The sequence below is a fragment of the Leptonychotes weddellii genome, chromosome 10 (assembly GCF_054177405.1).
Source record: "Leptonychotes weddellii isolate Sample4059 chromosome 10, ASM5417740v2, whole genome shotgun sequence".
NCBI classification, from domain to species: domain Eukaryota; kingdom Metazoa; phylum Chordata; class Mammalia; order Carnivora; family Phocidae; genus Leptonychotes; species Leptonychotes weddellii.
Window position 1 is genome coordinate 73206597 of NC_138378.1, and position 22888 is coordinate 73229484.

The following is a 22888-nucleotide window of genomic DNA, read 5'->3' on the forward strand; positions in this document are numbered from 1 at the left end:
CCCTACGGCTTCAAGACAATGCCATCCCCTTCCTCCTTGGCTTCATTGAGCAAAGATGGCCCAGCCTGGGCCGTGGCACAGTGTGGCCTCAGGGTGCCAGGCTGGAGGTGGCATCAGTGGCTATTCCTGCTTGACTGGGACTGGGGGCACTGGTATGCTCCTGCTCCTCCCCATCAGGAAGGGCTGGCCTGGGTCTAGAGGCCTGAGTGGGACTCCCACACCCACCTCCGCCGAGCTGTGTACCTTGGGCGAGTCCCATCCTTTCTGGGACATCTTGGGTACGTTGGCCAGATGAGTGGCCATGTTGGGGAGGGGGTCATGATGGTGCTGAGTGCACTGCCCTCCTCCCTGCCCTTTACCCCCTGTATGTATGGAGGACTTCAGCAGAGGACGTCTTACTACCCAGGACCTCTCCTACCAGAAAAGAGGTTCATGAGGTGAGTGATTTCTAGGTTCACTCCCAGCTCTAGAAATCGACAGGCCAGGCTTGGCTCAGTGTCCTCACTTGGAAGCCCTGTGGTGACAGGTTTTATGTAACGTTTCAAAGGGCTGGGGCCGTCCTCTGAAGATTTGTTTTCTGATGGTGGGCTTAGCACTCTATTTCTTCTTTCTTAGTCTATTTTCTTTTACAAAGAACAAATGCCCCCAAGTACAATTTGCACCCAGATTACTAGACTCTCAACTTAAACATTACCAAAAGCTATAATTTAGAAATTCTTTTATCTATCCCAAGCTAATAGCAGTTTTGCATGTCTTTATATTGTTTTCATCTGTTCCCTCAAACTCCCTCCCCTTTGGTTATTGTCTCTGGAATATGTGCGGGCTTGTTTAATTTTAGTGCTGAATTTGGGATATGGAAAAGATTACTCTTAATTATGTTACTTATTTATTGAAACGTAATAATTTTTATATGGACCTTCTGTGCTACAGAAGCAGCATGTTCTTTTGTGAGGCGAGGATCCGAATTAAATAGGGTCTGAATCTGAAGCAATTCTGGAATGATCTACCCTTTAGTACCTCCAGACCCACTTCTCAGACTCTTTCTTCAGCAGGAACATTCACCCAGGCCTGGTAGCCAGCCAGTTCAGGGCTGTGTTTCTCCAACCCAATGAACCGGTGACGCCCTTTCTCAAACAATCACCACAGGGCCTAACCACGATTTCCCTCCCAGGGAGGTTAATGCATATTGAATTGGGTTGAGTTGATGGGGCATTTTCCCTCTTGTTGGCCTAGTGATTACAATCCTGTCTCTTAAACTGCACCAGGTCAAACCACAGCCCCAGTGGCTTTTAGAAAAAGATATAATGCCAGTAAAGACCGGAAAATAAATCCTCGTCAGGTCATTACCAAGAAGAAAACAATATTCTATTGCCTCGAATTTCTCACTTTGTCAGTAAAATTATCTACCTTGACTTTCTCCATATTTCTTTGAGCCTGCTGGTCAGTCAGGAGACAGAAATCCCCAGCTTTGGGCATTTGTGACAGGGTCCGGACACCGGATGGTGCCCTGCAGGAGAGCGGGACTGGCTACCTGATCTGTGGGGCTCGGTGCAAAATGAAAATGTGAGGTCCTGGGCTCAAAAATAAGTAAGGATTTCAAGATGGTGACCGTAGTGCATTAAACCAAACCCAGGGCCCTTCTGAGCTTGGTGCCCTGTCAACTGCGCAGGTCACACATTTGGGGAGGTGGCTCTGGCTCAAGGGGAGACCCAGTTCAGAGGGGAAGCACCCATCTCCTCTCCCTGTCTTCAGTGCGAGCCACTTCGCTTTGTCTCAGGGTCTGCTCTCAATTCTCCCAGCTCAGCTAGCTGCCTCCCTCCTTTCCACATTCGCTCACTTTCGAGACTATCTCTGAGCAACACATTTATCACTGGCTGAGTAAATCATGCTGTGGATGACTCTTCAGGAGCCGTCAGAGGGTGGCTTGGATTGGCAGCCTCCCAGCTCCCCACCAAGGCTGCTCCACTCTCCCTGAGGCAAGAGGTTCGCAGATCCCTAGCTCCATCTCCAACCATGGAGTTTTCTCTCCCTTTGAGTCTGACAAAATCCTTTATAATTCCCTTTAAATGTTCCAGGTCTTTTTCACTGTTTCAAATAATTGTTGTCAATGCATGCCAAATGCCTTAGATCTTCCCCTCCTTGTCTTTACTGTAAATGCTTCCCGCACTCCGTAGCAGCAACATTATGGCTCTCCACAGTAGCAAAATCTCCGCAGCTCTCTGGTTTTCTCTATCCTTATGTTCTCAAAGAATTCCAAGTCTTGCTTTATTGGTGTTTACGTAATTGTTCTAAGATGAATCCTCTCTAAAGGGAGCCCGATATGGACTCATAATCTCTCCTATAAAAGGTTATCTGCCATTCCCACTCCTAATTGGATTTCTGGTTTCTGCTCATACAAAAAACAATACTGCGACGTTCTAAACGAGGACTCACGGTTGGCCTAGTGCTACTTTGCCAAAAGATGAGAGCGTTTGGAAACTGCCGCCTCTAAACCAAAGTGCTGCTACATATCCTGCCAACTGGAGGTTGCCAGAGGAGGGGGTGAGGGGCACTTTTGTAGAATATTGCTGTCGATGGTAGTGGCCACGAGGCAAGGAAGTACACAGACATTAGCAAAGGGGTAGTTTAATTAAAAGAAAACGAATTAAAATAATTCATAAATCAGGTTCAGGACTTCTGAATGATCCCACCAAGGTCAGATTGACAGACGTGTGGAAGAAGAACATGCCTGGGCTGTGCGGAGCACTTCTGAGCATTCTGTTGAGTGCGACCACACCTGGAATTTCCATTTCTGCAAGCAGCGCCCTCCTCTCTCTGGGCCTTTCTTCCTCTGGCTGGCCACCCCAGCGTGCTGGCGGAGGTGGTCCCAGCCGGAGAATCAGAAGAGTTGGGTCCACTTCTCTAATCCTTTCTTGGCTCTTTAATTCCTCTGTGACTTTGGCCAGATCCACGGAGCCCCTGATTTCCATGTTGTAACGATGATAATGGTAATAGTGGGACATTTTTTTTTTTCTTATCAGTATTTGAAAGAAAGGATTCTTCCTTCAAATGTGAACTTCCCCCTCTAGATCATCTTATTGGCTTCCCCACTGCTTTCTTTGTTCTTCTGAAGTACAAGGCAGTGGGAGTTACTGCTTTGAATATTCTCTCAATGTGTAAGCAAATTTGGACGTGGAATTTGGATCCATGGCTGGTTGAAGAAGAAGTCCCCTGGAAGCCTCAAGAGGGTGAGTTCCTAGTCTATGAAGCCTCCTCCTTTGTGTTGCAATTCTGGTGTAAGAATGTCTAGCTACCACCTTGATTTATTCTTCCTGTTGAGTGTGCTTCATTTCTTTCTTGAGGTGCTTGAGGCGTGGGCCTGTGTGCTTAATTAAAAAAGTAAGCTGATGGAGTGGAGGCCATTGGACTTTTATATAGATTGTTTTCTCATGCCTCATCGTTGTTACGCAACTTCTGCTCTGATAACAAAGTTGCTGTTCTTCTTCTTAATGAAATGATAGTGGAGGGAAACAGCCCTTTCTGCGTGGCTGTAAGTCAACAGCCTCCTCCCCTTCTCCACGGTTCCCCGGAGCATCAGTGTTCTCCAGAACCCCGTGGAGCAGGCCTCTGTCTGCCAGACCTTTTTTTCACTCCATCATGCCACCAAATAACATTTTGCTAAAGCAGGGCAGTTTCAGTTTGTCTCGCCAGAGGATAAATCTTTGTTTCAAAGCATCATGGCATTTCATCTTTTCCACGTTACTCTAAACACATGTTCACTGGGTTTCCATAGGCTCATCAAATAATTTCTCACAGACTCTTTCCACTTTGTAGGAAGGCTCTTTCCTGTCTTCCCTGACATCTCTTTCTTAAGCTCTTTTCGGACTTGAGGGGAATCCGCAGTTCCTGGGAGAAAGGATTGTGTAGGGAAAAGAGCATGCGTGGGATTTGGAGTTTTCAGGTTCCAGGAATACCAGCTTCTGCGACTTGCTTGCTGTGAAAATTGAAGTCATCTTTGTCTCTGGTTGCTTCACTGCAAATGGGAAGAATAAATAGCCCTTTCCCCACAGAGGCGCTGTGAGGATAACTGGAAATAATACAGGTGGAAGTTGTTTTTGAATATTTTTAAATGTGTGTTTACTACTACTTTTGCTTGTCGGTTTTATTTTAATTTTTATCTGGTTGGATTATCCCAGTTCAAGCAAATAATACATAACTTGTTTGCAGTTTCAATTTAATTTACTGATTCACAAAACATGTATTTACTTTCTTCTGACATGAATTGCTGTTATCAGGCCAGGTTTTGACCTTTTTTTACCCAGGGAATTTAGAGTCGAAAATAAAAGGAAAAATTATAAGGAAGAGACTTAAGTACAGTTCAAGTCCTAAAGTATGCTAATTAACACATCTGTTTGCCTTTGGAACATCTGGGACATCAACTACGTACTAATTCTCTTAAAAATGATTTATTTAAACATTTGTGGAAGATTCAGGTGTGTGATTTTAATTGCACAATTAATTAATTATTGGTGAGGTCCTTTTATTCCTTCCTAGTAATCAACATAATAAAACACTGCAGTATAAATTATGGCAGAAAAGAATTAATAAATATAACTACAGTTTTCATTTTTATTCTGAAAGTCTGTTCAAACAATATCTTTTTGATGTTTCCCTTCTTTTTTTTTTCTTCCTCCTCCCTCCCTCCCTTCCTTCCTATTTTCCTTCTTTTCTTCCTTTCTTTGGTTTATATAAACAAAAGACAATAATGAGAACAATGTTATATGGAAGAAGTTAATCTCAAAGTATTTAAGCTGTGAAAAGAAGAAAACAAAGGACTGGGTACCAGTGCTGAATCTGAGCTCCGTCTATGAATTAATCAGGCGAACAGGAAAAAAAAAAAAAAAAGAAAAAGGATGCTCATATTGTAGATATGTGATATATATGTGTATGTGCGCATGTGTGGTTGTTTATAAATCATCTGGCACATTCATGCCCAAAGAAGGGTTCATTCTTTTCTGACATTTTGTTGTTAGAAATGTGGTTCTGTTACTAATTATTTCTTATTTTTTAGATCAAGTATTTTCTTCTTGATTTTTGCCACACGTTGAATGAACTTACCAGTTTTCAGTCAATAAAATGTGAGCTTGATGTTCATATAATCTGGCTGGTGGTAAATGTTGTCACCTGAAAAGAACTATTTGAAAAATCACGTCTACCCATCTTCTAATGTACCTGGTACCTTTAGCATCTCCATTAGTCTCTCATCTGGGGAAAGACTTCAAAGGTTTCTGGTGAAATGCAAATATGTTGGAAAGAGCATATCATGAAAACATGTTTACTCATTAATAATTTAACTTGAATGGGTATCTAGCAGCAAAGGAGTGGGATGCAGATACAGTAAGTGTGAGACTATAGGGAGCTTGGAGGTGGAGACATGGCTGCCAGTTGGACCCAGTTCCTTTACCCTGGGTGGAGAGGGGGTTTCAGTCGAGGGCCCTGCGTACCTTTGTGGGAGGAGGGTTCTGGTAGGGCAAGACACTAGAGAAAAGCCTCCCCCTTCACAATCCTGCTTAGAGGGGATGGTACACCAAATAAACATGTTTATTTGAGTTGAGGCTGGAAGAGGTATGTGCTTCTAAGCAAGAGCTTTGGAGCTATGATATTGCACCTCCCCTGCTGATTAACTGCATAACCTTGACTGTTACTTAACATTCCTGAGGCTGTTTTCTCATCTGCCAGATGTGTATGGTAGTATCTATTTTGATGGGTTGCCATGATGATTAAAGGGGGTAATGCTTATAAAGTACTTAGCACAGTACCTGACCTGTATTCAAGAAGCATCAATAAACTGTGTACTTACATGAGTATCTATACTGATATCTATTTTCCTGTTTCTTAAGATGCCTTAAATTGCATGTAACAGAAAAATATGATTCAAACCTAACCATAAAGACTCAGACCCTAAAGGGATTTATTGGCTGACATAAATAGAAAGCAAAATTGGGCAAGCCTTCAGGTTGGATTGTTTCAATGGTTTAAGAATATCACCAAGGTCCATGGATCCATCCTTCTCTCCATCCTTCCTTTCTGGTGTTAACTTTATCCCAAGGCTGGCATTTCTTTGGGGTTGGCAGATGGCCACAAACACTTTCTGGGTTTACATGTTTCCCCCTCCAGGAAGGCCTCTCAAAAGAGTGAAAGAACTCTCTTTCCCAGAGTTTTTTGTGTCTTTGTGATCCAACTTGGTCTATACTGATCCCAGACCTGAAAACTGTAACCAGGGGAAGGGATTATATTGATGAAGTTGGGCCTGAGTCACATTTAGGGCTTGATGTCAGCTTCCCCCAAAACATAGAAGCTGTAAAGGGGTGATGTGGATATCCAAGTGAGGAGCATGGACGAGGAGCAACCACGGCATCCATTACCATGTTAATTACATTGAAAGCACTACCAATAAATCTAATGACTGGAGAACATTACCTCTCCTCTGGACCATTTTGGAGGAGATAGGAGGTCTCCAAGGTCATTTAGACTTTGAGAGGCTTCATTATCACAGATCTTGTTAAGACCGGGACCCAGGTGCCCTAATGTTACACTGGATCTCTTCCCAACACACAATCCTACCTTGTTAGGCCTTCTTGCAGTGTCATCTGCTAATTTTACATTCATTTCAGCATTGTTTACAATGTCAAATTCCTAGAAGCAACTTAAATACCCACTAAAGGGGAAATGGAAAAATACATTATATTTATAAAATTTAATACAATGATGTAGATCCATACGTGATGGGAAGCTTTGTATAAATACTCACCCAGCTACAGGTTCTTCAAAGGAAAGCTTTGATTAGAGGAATGTGCTATCATGTCCCTACTTGTGTGTGTGTGTGTGTGTGTATGCTTATATATACACTTAAATTTCTTTAAGAATACTAAAGAAGCTAGACAATAGTTGCCCTGGGGATGGAAACTGGGGATCTGATTGAGACAAAGATGTTTTCACTAATTGATTTTTTTACTAGTTGATTTTTTTTTTTTTAGATTTTATTTATTTGAGAGAGAGAGAGAGAGAGCACAGAGGGAGAAGCAGACTCCCAGCTGAGCAGAGAGCCCGAGGCAGAACTTGATCCCAGGACCCTGTGCAGAAGGTAGACGCTTAACCGACTGAGCCACTCAGGTGCCCCAATTTTTTGCTAATTGATTTTTAAAAATACAACTTAAGAAAAGACTCAGTCTCCTTGGTTTCAGAACTAGGATATCAATGATTTTTTATCATTGTGATTTTAGGCAAGGCACTTCATTTCTCTGAACCTTAGTTTCCTCTTCTGCCAAATGAAGATAATGGGTTTAACTCAAGATTTTTATGCAGATTAACTGAAAAAAGTTCTTTGAAAGTGCTTTTTAAGCTCTCATGGACCATCCAATTACTAGTGATTACCATGTTGCTTTTTTCCTGATGATCATTTCCTTCTGCTCTCCATCCCACTGCTTCAAGGATGATGCCTTTGGCATCCAAGGGTAAATAATCTCCTTAGAATTTCTGGCCAGACAGGCACACTGGCTGAGAAGAGAGATTGAGGAATTCAGGGAAAGTCTATTTGGAGTCTCTCAGCCTTTCCCCCTGTCCCACAACTTGATGAGCATTTTAATGATATGTAACTGGACCCAGTTTTCCTGGATCGTCACTCTTTTTTCACCTGTCCAGAATAGATGGAGGGGTTTAACTCCACTTCAATTCATTTATTTGCTCAACCAATAGTTACTGAGCACAGACTGTGTGCTAGGCTGTGTGCTCAAGGCAATTCGCCTATCCCCTGGACTTTATAGTAGAGCAGACTTGTGCATAGTAATAAGCATTCATTTTAAATGAAAGATGAACAGAAACTCTTACAACCAGTGACTTCTGGGGCAGCAGTTACAATAATACCCATGAATGCCAGTTTCTAGGTCTTCACTGCTAACATAAAAACAAAGCACTTTCCAGCTCAGAGTTTGTATTCACCCATACACTCATCTTGGACAAATTTTCCAAAATGCAACCATGGTTAAGGGGCCAGTAGGAGCCAGACATGTGGATATTCCAAGGGTTGCATCATGCTTTCTAATCTGGGTCTATACATTTAATCTGATCATTGCATCTCCAGGCAGAGAGCTGTGAAAGTTAATAAAAGAAGAACAAGTAGAGACCACTCAGAGACAAGAAAAACATCTTTTCAGGACTCAGCATTATTGATGAGAACCTGGGAGGAGCAACAGACCATGAATCAACTTCGGATCTTCTTTCATAAGAAGATTGTGATTCCTGTGCAGCAACTTCCTTCCTTCCCCAACCCTCCCCCACAGGCCCTCCCCCTCGAACTTTCCTACTCACAATAGAACTTCCCTATCAAAGAGCTTGCATTCAAATAATTTAGTTCTGAAAAAGAAACCTCTTGTTAGAACCCAGACATCGTTGACAATTAGCTAGAATTCCAAGGAGAAAAAGAGGGAGGCCCAGGCAAGGTAAACGCATTTGTGTTTATATAGTGTGTGATGTGTTTTGAAGTTTTCCCCAAGGAGAAAGGCCCTTTCTCCTACTTCAAAAGCCATTTTCATGTTTTTGAAATTACTAGAAATTATGGGCTAAACCCCCTTCACACGTAATTTATTTCACCCAGTATCTCATATTTTGTGATAACATGCAAATACCATATGTTGCACTTTCTCTTTATGGGTGGAGGAGGGAAGGAGGGAGGACTGGCAGAATTATCACGAGGCACTGCAAAACCTTCCATTGAAACCCACGTTCACCATACTGACGTTTACTAGTTATGGCAGAGTTGATCAAGTGCAGATTTTCCTGCTGCTGAAGCTAAATTGCAAGCTGCTCATAATGCCATCAGATTCTGCTGGTTTTTCAGCCAGTGAGGACTTTGAGAACGCTTCTCTCCCTCCCTGTTTTCTGTTGCAGCAGAGCCCCCATGCCTGGCCCACACTCTACCGGGTTTGAACTAGACTGACCTCATGAAGCACTCGCCCAGAATAAATGCAGCTCCCCATCATCTTATGGGTTCCAAATACTCAAACCAGAAATCCTAACGCATTCCCAGGGCCTTCATTTTTATTTTCCCTAACAGGTTTTTATTTTCTTAAATGAAATGGTCAATATTCAGGAGTATATATTATTCATAAGACTGAAATAAGGAAAAAAAACCCCATCTTGCATTCCCTTCTTCTATTTCATCGGAGGCAAAATGTTTTATGCTGGGCCAAGTGAGTCAAAAACACAGAGCTATTATTCAACTCATAGCTGCTTCAATCATTTCTTTACCAACAATGGTGAAAAGATGTGATTTTACAAGCAAACAGGAAGAAAAAGCTTGAACACACCCTGGGAGTGTGTTTAAGAAGTTGATTTATGTTTCATGCTGAGTCTTACACCTGCAGTTCAAGTAAAACCCAACTTGGCTGCCCCAAAGAGTCTGGTTTATTAGGTATCAAGGAGTCGCAAGAAGCCATGTAATTAAAACCGTAATTAACTGGGAAAGGAAAGTGCCACCTGAGTTTTGAGAGGCTGTCAATTTTATTTCCATTATGGCTCTCCTCTTGGGCTCCCCCAAACCCGCCCCTTTTGCTTGATAAGAAAACAATATATATTTACACACACACACTGCATACCTATATGTTTTTATATGTATTAAAACTTGTATATATGGCTAATTCTTCTGGAAAAAGTCACAAGAGTCATTACCTGTCTCAGGTTTTCTAGATCAACTTCTTAATCAGAGAAAACGTTCTAGAAGTGCACTACCCAATACTGTAGCCACCAGCCACAGGTAGCTATTGAACACTTGAACTGTGCCTAGTCTGATTTAAGATGCACCATAGATGTAAAGTACCTGTCAGAGTTTGAAGATGTAGTGCAAAAGAAAAAAAAAAAAAGAATGTAAGGTATCAGTGATGATTTTAGTATCGATTACTTGTTGAACGATATTATTTCGGATATATCTGGTCATGTAAAACATGATGGTTTCATTTCACCCATTTCTTTTTCCTTTTTTGAGAGGGGCTAGTAAACAATTTAGAATTACAGACATGGCTCATACTCTTCCTATCGGACAGTGCTGTTCTAGAGGTTGAGTCCTGTGTTTCCCGCTGAAGTGTGGAAGAATGCCCTGGAAGTACCTCTTCTTGTCCTTCTTGCCATCCCTAGGGCTGTGAGGGGCTGGCTGGCAAGGAGAAATGGGAGCCCTTGGCGGTGGCGTACAAGGGTGCTGGAACAAGTTATTAAGGCACATGTTTGTGATTGCCAGATTGTTCAACTCAATTTCTCAATAAAGAGCTCAAAGGGAGATGTCTGAGCAGCACGAATGGAGCTTCAAGGGTCCTTTCTTCTCTAACTGCCCCTTGGCCAAAGGAGGTTCAAACGCGCTGTGAAATATGTTAGCACCAGAACAAGGAGTGCTGGAAACTTCAAATGGAGGTACTGAAAGCGAGTTCAAAACCAACACGTGTGCCTTAATTTGTGAATTAAAGTGCTGATAAAACAATCTTTTGAAAAAGGTCAATCCACTTACGTTAGATTCTGTAAACATCCGTCTCACCATCTTTCTGAACCGTATCCTTTGAGGGTAATAAAGAGGATGTGTAATAAAGACACAATTATATAATAGTTTTGAAGGTGGCTGGGGACAGAGGATTTTTGGCAGTCTATAGCAGAAACAGACAAAAAATTTTAATGTCTTAGCCTTCCTTTTTTCCTTTTGAATAATTTTTGGAGTGGGGGTGGTTAACAAAGATACGGAGTTTGGACGCATTCAGAAAGGAAAACAGTGTCTTGTTTCCCTGTTAGCTGCACAGTAGTGACAAACCTCTTGATGAAAAGTGCCCAAGGAAGGTAAGAGACCGACCCCGCCTTTCTTTGGGCAGGGGGGACAAAATGTCTCCTCCCAGCCTGTCTTTTCCCAGCTCGGCTGCAGCTGGATATTTTTAAGTTGCATTTTGTTACCAGGTAAGGGTCTCTGGAATCTTCCAGTTCAGAAGAGAAACGTGTTGGCACGTAATTTTGGGAAGTGAGCCTGAAGTACCCAGAGCAGATGACACACGGGGCTTAGGTCCTGATTCGGCTACAAGTCAGCGGGGCACCCCCAGACCATCTGCGTTCTATAAATTACAGTAATGTCGGCACATGCAGCCTGTAAATCACTGGCGAGCAAGCGTCACCTTGTGACACATGACATGAACCCTGTTGTATATTCCAATAAACTCCCATAAACCATCTGATATAAACTCCGGATTATATTTCTTTAAGGGTTGGAATACATAGACTTTTCTTTGCTGTCCGATTCCCCTTCAGCATGTGAATTTCCCCGATGCTAGGCATTTTGCTGTTTTCCAAGTCCAGAATCTTACTTAGTGGCTGACACGTGCAATTTGGTGAACTTTAAAGGACCGATCTTTTTTTCCCCTTCGCCTTCTTTAATAAACTTGTTTCTTTCAACACGACTGTGAATGTCAAAGTCTTGTGGTTACTACACAAGGAAAATACGATTTATAAACAGCAAATTAATGGCCAAATTGTCAGTAACCTACTTCACTGAATATAAATAAACTTGTATCATAAAGAGTCATGTCGTTAATATGGCTTTGCTGGCTTTCTGGCAGCCTACACAGCTGCCTTCTACAATAGTTTTTTTTGTGTGCAGGAGTATGAGGAGGAAGAAAAATTGGAGTGGAGATAGCATTCAATTCCATTTATGGCTCATCCATAAATGTTTCCAAGCAATTGTGTTTGCTTGGAACGCAGGGTTACCCTAGTCGTGGAGCTCGTCCTCCATCTTTAGGGAAATCCCCTCTGAGGAGTCACTTCTTAAGGCTTGTCATAGCCGACTTGCTGGCCCACAGTCACAGAAGTGACAGAGAAAACCCAACTTGAGTCCTTCGCAAGACAACAGGCTTTGCTTTTATTAGGTAAGGCGGTAATTTTTTTTTAAACAGTAACAATGACAAAATCTAAAATTTCAGTTTTCATTATGAAAGTATTTTGTCTTTTAAGAAAGTTCTTCCGGTTCAGTGTCTTTGATGCAACACTAAAGTATCTACTTTACATCACTTTTTATAGATGTACAGGTATAAATGAAAGGGATAGATCATTACTGTTCTGTGTAGAATTTAAATCTAAAATAATTCAAAAATTTCAGTAGCTTCTTAAGGAGCTGAAGGGTGAGATAATTAAGAATTAATTTTATTGGTCTAACATATCTTGCTCAAATTTGCTGAAAGTTAGGTTAAATTTCCATGCTCATTGTCAGAAAAATGCTTTAACTATTATTTTATATACATACAAGCCTACATAAAGAAAACACAGTGCTATTTTTATTTATAGTTGTAGAGGATTCACGTGCTCAATGGAAATTAGATAAATACTTCAAAGTTATGGGAGTTCTTTGGGATATAAATACACTGAATGTGCATAAAGTTTAAATGCTCAGGTTCTGCTGAGAAAGTGCCCCTGAAGCTGACCATAATTGCCTTGTTGGAAAAGAGGTAAAACTAAATTTTGCTAAGACACACAGCACCATTACCATGAATTCAAAAAATACAACTTTCAGGAACTTCCAAATACATGGAAACATTCTTTAATTAATGCAGTTTATCCTGTAATTTTAGCGATTTATTGATATTGGCAGAAACATTTGCAAATAGCGTAGAAAATTTCATGACATATTACGCATCTCAAAGGATTTCATTCAGTTTCTTTTTCTTTTTTAGCTGCAATCAATAATTTCTTTTGAAACTCTTAATATGCTAAGACAGAGTATAGTTAAAAGATTGTTGGAAATTCTCAAAAGAAGGATTTATGAAAATAAATATGAATAATGATGAACTTTGTAGCATTATGTTATTTTCTTTCATTCACATAATTTTTGAACAAGTTCTGCCTCTGTTTTCCATTACACCTAAATAGTTCTCATTTTTATTCAACATCGAGATATTAATGTGGGTGCATCAAATCAGAGTTTGGGCTCTTTGAACCTATCAAACTATTTTTTTCCCGAATATCTGGGGTTTGATAAAACCCCCAATGCATACTAGAAGCACTTTTTCCATTAATTATTAAACCCATGTGCATTTTGAGGAAAATTTGATCCATATGGGTTCTGGTTCATTTATGCTTTACTCATCAAAATACTTTTTCTTAAAGTTCATGTCCAAGAAATCTTTTGAGCCCCGTTAAGTTTTTTGAGGTTTGCCAAGAACAAACAAAGTTGAACACCAGAAAAGATTCAAGTTGGTTTGTAACCCTATACCTATGGGGCATTAGTGGGTTCTAAACTTGGAGTAAACACATGCTCTCATCCTTAATAGGTAGTTGGATGTACCTCCAGAGGGAAGCTGGAGGCCTGGTACAGAAAGCAAAAGTTAGACGTTTATCAACACAGGCGCCAGATAATCCCAGAATACATCACAATTCATTAAAAATTTACTTGGATTATGTAATTTTTGGTACATATACACACAGATGTTCCATGGAATTTGAGCTGGAAGGTTAAGAGGCATCCCAAGGAGGTAACAACAAAAAAATTATTATCATCTAAAATGTGAAACCTGAGTATGTGGATAACAATTCCTAAATCATGGATCTTGATTAAAAATAAATAATTATGGGGCGCCTGGATGGCTCAGTCGTTAAGCGTCTGCCTTCGGCTCAGGTGATGATCCCGGGGTCCTGGGATCGAGTCCCGTGTCGGGCTTCCTGCTCAGCGGGAAGCCTGCTTCTCCCTGTCCCACTCCCCCTGCTTGTGTTCCTGCTCTCGCTATGTCTCTCTGTCAAAAAAATAAATAAAATCTAAAAAAAAAATAAAAAATAAATAAATAAATAAATAAATAATTATGGAGAACACCCAATTGCCTTTTGGTAGGGAAAAATGGGAATGTGGCCCATGATTTTTTTTACTTTTATATCTCTTCCTTTTCAAGTGTCTAATTTGGAGGTGAGTTTTTTGTTGTTTGTTTGTTTTGTAGTCACTGTGTGTTTTGTGTCTTTTGCCTTTTTTCTCCCCCTGCAACCAACAGGCCACGTCAAACTGAAGCCGTGAGTAAATGTAGATTGGATTTTAAGGCACCAGTCTTTGATGAGACTGGGTTGTTAATCTCAAAAATCCAGAAAAGGACAAAAGATGGTTATAAGTAAAGTAATATACTATTTCAATACGTCAGGGAAAAGAAAATCTAAGGCTTGGAGTTATGTTAAAAAAAAGTCCTGTCTCCTAGGGGCACCTGGGTGTCTTAGTCGGTTAAGCATCTGCCTTCAGCTCAGGTCATGATCTCAGGGTCCTGGGACTGAGCCCTGCATCGGGCTCCCTGCTCAGTGGGGAGTCTGCTTCTCCCTCTCCTCCTGCCCTTCCCTTCCGCTTGTGCTCTCTCTCCCTCAAATAAATGAATAAAACCTTAAAAAAAAAAAAAGAGAGTGAGTCCTTATCTTTTAGAGATCCCTATTGAAATAGGTATGGATGACATGACATGATTTCTGGGATTTACTTCAAAATTCAGTGGGAGATGAAGATATAGTTGGAGATACAGATAAAGCAAGATAATTGTCAGTGCTGGATGCTGGGCCTGTTGATGTTCATTACAGCATTCTGTTTTCTTTAGTTTCTGCATAGGGCACCTCCTATGCCTTCTGTACATGGTTTGGGTTCCCTTAGCCATTGTAGTAGTAATCCCTGGAGCAGAACCTGGCTTCAGCTGAACGCTGCATCTCTCTTGCCACAGAGAACATCTACAGAAACCTTGCATGTCATTCTGATGCATGAACAGATTTGAAAGTGTGAAAAAGTTAACACTCCATGGGACAATTCTTTATTAATGGGGGGCAAAACTGCTGGATGATTCTGAAGTGCACCTTACATGGAGAGTCAGAGGGTTCCTAGTGGAACCCCCAGTGTGATCAATTGGATAACATACCCTTGATGGGTCTTTTCTTCTTCCTTGTTATACTTTGTTTTGGACTCTTTCTCCTGTTCCTTAGGATTACTTCCTTAAAGAAACTACCTGCATCAAATCCTTATAGTAATTTCTAAACATACATGGTCTTATAGCCCAAGCCCTTATCTCTTCGGCTAAAGCTACTGATATTTGAAGTTTTTCATAATAAAAAGTTTTGAAAAAGTTTTTACACTCTTTCTCTATATAAAATAAAATCTAAATTTTATTTTATTTAAAAATGCATGAATAAGCTCTTCTTTAACAGTTGGAATTTTATATTGTTACTGTTTTATGATTTAAAGCCTTTTATTGATTATTCTTCTGTCACGAAAATAACATATAAATTGAAGCTTTATTATTGTCTTTTCAAATGTCCTATAACCATAGGGTTTGAAGCATTAAAATATTTATTCTGAATTAACATTATAAATACCTATAGTACTCAATTGATCAAAAATAAAATATATATCAAAATTTAAAATATTATTAAAGATAAGAGTAAAATTTATTGGAAACACATCTCTTAAGGAAATGGATACAGCTTTTTTCCAATTAGTTCGCATATTGTAGAATATTATTATAGAATGAGGAAGATTTCAGCATCAATTTTATTTCTAATTTTCATGGTAATAGATGTAAATTCTGAAAAAACTTATTCATATAAATAAGTAGGTGCATATAGAAAGAATTTTGTAATGGTGTCCACCCAGTTCCTTGAAATTATTCTGTTACATTAAAAATCATATTGTGATTTATCATCAAAAATCATTTTTATCTGACAACTTGATTAGTTGTTCCTGCAATTTCCTTGATAGCAAAAATTGGAAATCAACTTTCTCACAAAAGGACTCGTTAGGGTCATTCACCAATATCTTGAATCATTCGTCTGTTTTGGCAATGTACCCCAGGGAACGTACCATAAAAGAATAGAATGAATGAGAGAGATGTCACTTTTTTATAAAGTAAGAGAGAAGCAATTTTGAAAGGGGTGGTTGTTTATTTTTTGCCTCACAAATTTTTATTCAAATTGAGATATAATCCATATGCCATAAAATTCACCCTTTTAAAGTGGGTGGGTTCAGTGGGTTTTAGTAAATTCCCAAAGTTTCACATGTTTTCATCACTCCCAGAAGAAACAGCCACACCCATTCCCCCTCAACCAAGCCCCTGAAAGCCATTAATCTACTTTCTGTCTATATGAGCTACTTATCCTAGCCATTTCATGTAAATGGAATCTTACAGTATGTGGTTTCTTGTGTCTGGCTTCTTAAACTTAGTACAAAATGTTCAAGGTTCATCCATCCTGTGCCATATGTCAGTATTTCATTCACTTTTATGCCAAATATATTCCATTCTATGCATACACAATATTTTCTTTATTCATTCATTAGTTGATGGGTGTTTGCATTGTTTCCACTTTCTGGCTATTATTAAAAATGCTACTATGAACATTCATGAACAAGCTTTGTTACCCATGTTTCAGTTCTCTTGGGTATATGCCAGGGAGTGGAATTGCAGGGTCATGTGGTATTACTGTGCTTAACTTTTTGCAAAACGGACAAACTGTTTCCAAAGTGGCAGTAACATTTTACATTTCCTCCAGCCATGTCTGAGGGTGTCAGTTCCCTGTATCCTTGCCAACACTTGGTTATTTTCTGGTTTTTTGATTGTAGCCACCCTAGTAAGTGAGAAGGCGTATCTCATTGTGTTTCTGATTTGCATTGCCCTGATGGCTGGTGATGTTAAACATCTTTTCACGTGCCTATTGTCCATTTGCATATCATCTTTGGAGAATTGCCTGTTCAAATCCTTTGCCCATTTTTAATTAGATTATTTATATTTTTTATTGTTGAGTTGTAAATATTTTTTATATATTCTGAATAATAGTCATTTGTCAGATTTATAATTTGCAAATATTTTCTCCCCTTCTGTGAATCTTTTTTTTTTCCATTTACTTTATAGGGTCTTTTGATGTGCAAAAGTTTTTAATTTTGGGGTGCCTGGGTGGCTCAGTTGGTTAAGTGACCAATTCTTGGTTCTGGCTCAGGTCATGATCTCATGGGTCATGAGATCAAGCCCCACGTTGGGCTTTGCACTCAGCGGGGAGTCTGCTTGAAGATTCTCTCCCTCTGTCCCTCCTGTGACTCACACACATGCACTCTCTCTCTCTAAAATAAATAAATACTTCTTTTAAAAAAAAAGTTTTTAATTTTGATGAAGTCTAGTTTATCATTTTTCATGGTGTTTTTGGTATCATGTGTAAGGAACCATTCTCTAATCCAAGGTCATAAAGAGTTACACGTATATTTTCTTCTAAGAGTTATATAGTTTTAACTCTTACATTTGGGTCTTTGATCCATTTTGGTGTATATGGTGTGAGGTAGGAGTCCAAATTCATTCTTTTGCATGTGGATATCCAGTTGTTCCAGAGTCATTTGTAGAGAAGGCTATTTTTTCTCCCATCAAATTGTTATGTCAATGCTTCACCATATATGTAAGTGTTTATTTCTAGATGCTAAATTCTATTCTATTGATCTACATGTCTAAACTTATTACACTACAACATAACCTTGAGTACTGTGGCATTATAGGAAGTTTTGGAATTGGGAAGAAACCCAACTTCGCCTTTCTCTTTCAAGATTATTTTGGTTATTCTGGGTTGCTTACATTTCTATATAAATTTTTGGTTCAGTTTGTGAGTTTCTGCAAAATGGTAGCTGGGATTTGAGAGGAATTGCATAAAATCTGTAGATGAATTTGGAAAACATTGCCGTCTTAACAATATTGAGTCTTCCAATACATGAACACAGGATGTATTTTCACTTATTTAGGTCTTGTCTAATTTCTTTCAACATGTTTGTAGTTTTGTTGTATAGGTATTGAAATTTTTTGGTTGAATTTATCTTTAAGTATGTTATTCTTTTTGATGCTATTTTTAAAAAGACTTATTTGTTTATTTGAGAAAGAGAGAGCAGGGGGAGGGGCAGTGGGAGAGGGAGAGAGAGAGACAGACAGACAGAAGCAGACTCCCCACTGAGCATGGAGCCTGACCCAGGGCTCCATCCCATAGACCTGAGATCATGACCCGAGCTAAAATCAAGAGTCAACTTAACCGACTGAGCCACCCAGGCACCCCATTGATGCTATTTTAAATGGAATTGTTTTTGGACACCTGGGTGGCTCAGTTGGTTAAGTGTCACCTTCAGCTCAGGTCATAATCCTGGGGTCCTGGTATCGAGTCCTGCATCAGGCTCCCTGCTCCACAGGGAGTCTGCTTCTCCCTCTGCCCCTCCTCCCACTTGTTTTCACAATCCGTCTTTCTCTCAAATAAATAAAATATTAAAAAAATAAATGGAAGTGTTTTTTAATTCCATTTTCATATTGTTCATTGCTAGTATATAGATACACAGCTTACTTTTGTATATTTAGCTTGTACTCTGTGACCTTGCTGAGCTCATTTATTAGTTCTTCTAGTTGTCTTATGAATTCCTTAGGATTTTCAATAAATATGTCATTTGTGATAGAGATCTTTTTTTTTTTTTTTCTGTTTTTCCAATCTGGATTTTTCTTTTCCTTTCTTTTTCTCTTTTTTTCTCCCTCCCTCCTTCCCTCTTCCTTCCTTTCCTCCCCTCCCCTTCCTTCCCTCTCTCCCTCCCTCTCTTCTTTCTTCTTTCCTTCCTTCCTCTTTCTTTCTTCTCTCTCTCTTTCTTCCTTCCTTCCTTCCCTAATTGCCCTGGGTTGAACCTCCAGGATAATGATAAATAGAAGTGGTGAAAGTAGACATTCTTGTCTTAGTCCCAATCTTAGGGGAAAGTTTTCAGTCTTTAATAATTAAGTATGATGTTAATTGTAGAGTTATTTTTTGCAGGTACCCTTTATCAGGTTGAGGAAGTTCTTTTTTATTCTTGTTGAATTTTTTTTATCACAAAAGGATTTGGTCAAATGCTTTTTCTGCATTGAGATGATCATGCAGTTTTTGTTCTTTATTTTATTAATATGCATATTACATTGATTGATTTTTATATGTTTAACCAACCTTGTATTCTTGGAATAAATCCCATTTGGCCATACTGTATAATTCTTTCTACAAGTTAATGGATTGCATTGAGGATTTTTGTGTCTATGTTATGTTATATTGGTCTTTAGTTTTCTTTTCTTGGGATATCTTTGCCTGGTTTTGGTATCAGGGGAACACTGACCTCATACAATGAGTTGAGAAGTGTTCCTTCCTCTTCTATTTTTTGGAAGAGTTTGTGAATGATTGGTTCAGTTTTTTCTTTCTTTTAAAAATAATCTCCCTATTTAATTCTTTTAAATTATTATTATTTTTATTATGTAAGCTGTACACACAGTGTGGGGCTTGAACTCATGACCCTGAGATCAAGAACCACATGCTTTACTGACTGAGCCAGCCAGGTGCCTCAGATTCAGTTTTTTCTTAAGCATATCAGTTTTATAGAAGACATATGAACAAAGTGGTTGTAGGAAACTTATTACTTATGCCAGGCTTTTAGATATTTGTATATACATTTTATTTTTCCTATCATATTATAAGGTCATTCATCTATGAAATACGTATTTACTGAGCATCTCCTAGGTGCTGGGCATTGTGGAAGGAGCTGCTGATATAACAGTGAACAATATGATCCTTGCTTTGTTGGAGTTTATAGTTCCGGGATGACGAAGGACAAGAAACAAGTAAACAACAAACAAACACTTATTCTTGGCAGGGATGACTTTTTATACATCTCTGTAATACCATCTTTAATATCTGGTGTAATGTCTTAAATGTATTCAAAACACAATAAAGGTGGAATAATTTATTTTTATATGGTTGCTGCCCTATAACTTGGTTGGGAAGATTAGGTTATGCACAGAGAGTAATGTGAGATTTATACAAGACAAAAAAATTAATTTTATAGTTTTCCTACTATAGTAGGGGAAAGGGATGTGTGAGAGTTTAAAAACCTAGCCCTCAAAGCCTGATGTTTAAAGACAGGAAAAAACCTCAAACAATGCACCTTTTCCACAAAGCTGCCCATTGTACATATTTATGTCTCTCATACCAGCATTCCTTAAACTGTCATAAGTAGAAAAATCATCTGGGGATCTTTTTTAAATGCAGATTTTATTCCATATGTCTGAGGGACCATAAGATCCTATTCTAATAAGATTCTATAAGATCTATAAGATTCTATAAGATCTATAAGATCTATAAGATCTTCTATAAGATATAAGATCTGTAAGATCTTCTATGAGATTCTATAAGATCCTATTCTGTAAGATTCTAGTAAACTTCTGCGTGATGCCCATGCTGCATCAGACCATAATTCAAGTGGCACGGCTCTATACCCCTCCTTTTCCAAAAGCAAAGAACCAAGAGGTATCTGATGAATTAGGGAAAATTTCCTCCAGATTTTCAGAGGTAACTGAATTGCTGCAGAACTGTTTGTTGATGAGAAGGCCTAGAAAAATCATCAGAGTCTTCATACAACCCACAGCATCTTATGAGAAAACCAGCGGAGAGGGAATAAGGGAACTCTTATCTTCCTGAATGATGTCATTTATGCTGAAACTTAATTATAAGCGAACATCCATCTTTTCTGTCAAACAATGCAGTGTACATAGGCCAAATCATTTTTAATGTAAATATAAATGGTTCTTGTTTGTAGCCACTAGAGAGATGGTTAATGCGGGGAAGGAGGAGGAGGATGGAAAGCTAATTCTACTTTGTGAAGGAAAAATAGCCTCAGTGTCTTGATATTCTGTAACTATTAGGAAAAAAAATCCCCATAAATGTTGGTAATAGGGAATTGGCTTGCCAGGGTCCAAAATGCAGAGATTTACCTTGAACGTTTTTACTTTATTTCTGCTTTCCAGTCGGATAGTCAACCTATAAATATGTGCTTTTCCTATCAGCATGATGGTTTGTTTCTTTTTTCATTTATATGGTTGAGTTTTCTGGCACATTTCTGTTCCCACAAACAGTTCTCTAGAGTTTCATATATAAAGAAGCTTTAAGTAAAAGACAAATTTGGTAAAAACCAAAAATTACTCATTGAAACTAGTATACCATGTTGTGAAACCAGAAAATATAGAAACCATAAGCTCCTCTTATTGGTACATAAACTCACGTATTTGGGACTGTTGCACAACTGAAACTGCCCAATTTCAAATGCTCATAAAGTACCAGATAGCTCTGTGAATCTTGATGGGAAAAAGAGACAACCAGAGTCACACAGTGTATTGGGCAGGAGTCTAGCAGGAAGGCGATTCCAGGGAAATAAGAGTATACATACTAACCAAGCAGTGCAGGTGGGATGAAAAATATCTGTAGTCTTCTGCACATGCATGTGTATGGTACAGTTTTACACATTATAGGCAAAAATATGTAGGCAATTTTGGAATAGAGTTCTAAAATCAACATGTATTAACATGCATTTTTGTGCGTGCTGATGTGCTTAGGACTATATTAGGTGATGTGAAGAGGTATAGGGCCTTGTTCCTATATTCAGGAAATGACAAGCAAACCCTGGCAAGTATATTCATACATATACCCTAAAATATCACTAGCATTTTAAGATAATGTTCATCTGAAAGGGGGATGGGAAAAAAGAGAGAGAGAACTCCCTTCTGTCTGTGATGCCTAGGAGACTTCTAGACCATGATCTGGTTATGTGGGACTCTGGAACTGCCCATTCCAATGACCCTGGGCTGGCTCCCAGGGCTGTGCAGTTGGGGACACCTTGTTGCTGCAGTGCAGACTTGAGCTACCTCACTGTCCTTCATTTGCAGGGCCAACTCCCATGAGCCCATAAGGCCACCTTAGATGTAGTGATCCCAAGATGATTTCTGACAAGTGTTGTGAGGCCATGTGAAGGGAGCTGTGTGTTCATGACAAAAGGGGATATTGTGCTGCCCAGGGCATACTTGGGCTTTTTTACCTCAACATACTTCTAAGATGTGATGGAAAATTGGAACTGGAACTCGAACTTGGGACCCCTATTCCAGTATTTTTTCCCTGTTACACATTTTCTTCACTGTATATTTTCATTTTTTTCCCCAAAAATAAAGTTTCATTTATTTATTTATTTTGAACAAGCACTGAAGTAGAAAAAAAGAACTGGAACAATTCTCCTTCCACAATCTCTGACCATTTGTCTCAAACCCTTAATGCCATTTCTTTCCCCACTTTTTTAATTTGGAGAGAATCAGAGAGGGGAGAGGAGAGAGGGAACAAGAGGGGGGCAAAAAGAAGGACAAAGAGAAAAGTTTCCTCTGGATTTGGTTGTATCTGCCAGGGAGTAGAGGTAGAGCTGGTTGATGGAACAGGACTAAGAGAAGGATACACTTACATCTATTATATAGAGATATAGATACAGCAATTGTCTATCTATCTATCTATCGATCGATCGATCTATCTATCGATCTATCTATTGTTCCATCCATCCATCCATGTATCTGGCCCTTCATCTTTGCTTCCTAGCTGACCTAGAAGTAAGATAATCTCCTTCTTAATCCAGTGCCTGAAGCAGAAATCGGTGGCAGTAGTCCACACTTCATGCTGGGTACGTGTTGTCTGACTCAGTTTTGTGGTTTGGAAAAAAATCCTTCTTCTTCAATGACTTTCTAGATGTGACTTCCTGAAAGAAAAAGGTTCAGTTGTTTCCACAGTGGCCCTGTTGCTGGCACCAATGCCCACACAGCTACCAGCAGCTAATGAGCTTGGTGACTAGGTGAGGAGGTGGTGGAGGTCAGCTTCCTTTGTGATCTACTTGTTATGTTTCTATAATCATGGGCTGAGTGTCAGGAGCTACTGTTTTGGTTTTTATTACCCTATTTTTGTATCTGCTGGGTTTCTAGTTGAAAATGTCTTTCTTGTTCTTTTGTTATGAATCCTCTAAATCTGAACTTAATGGCCTCTCTGTAAAGATAAGCTTTCTCCA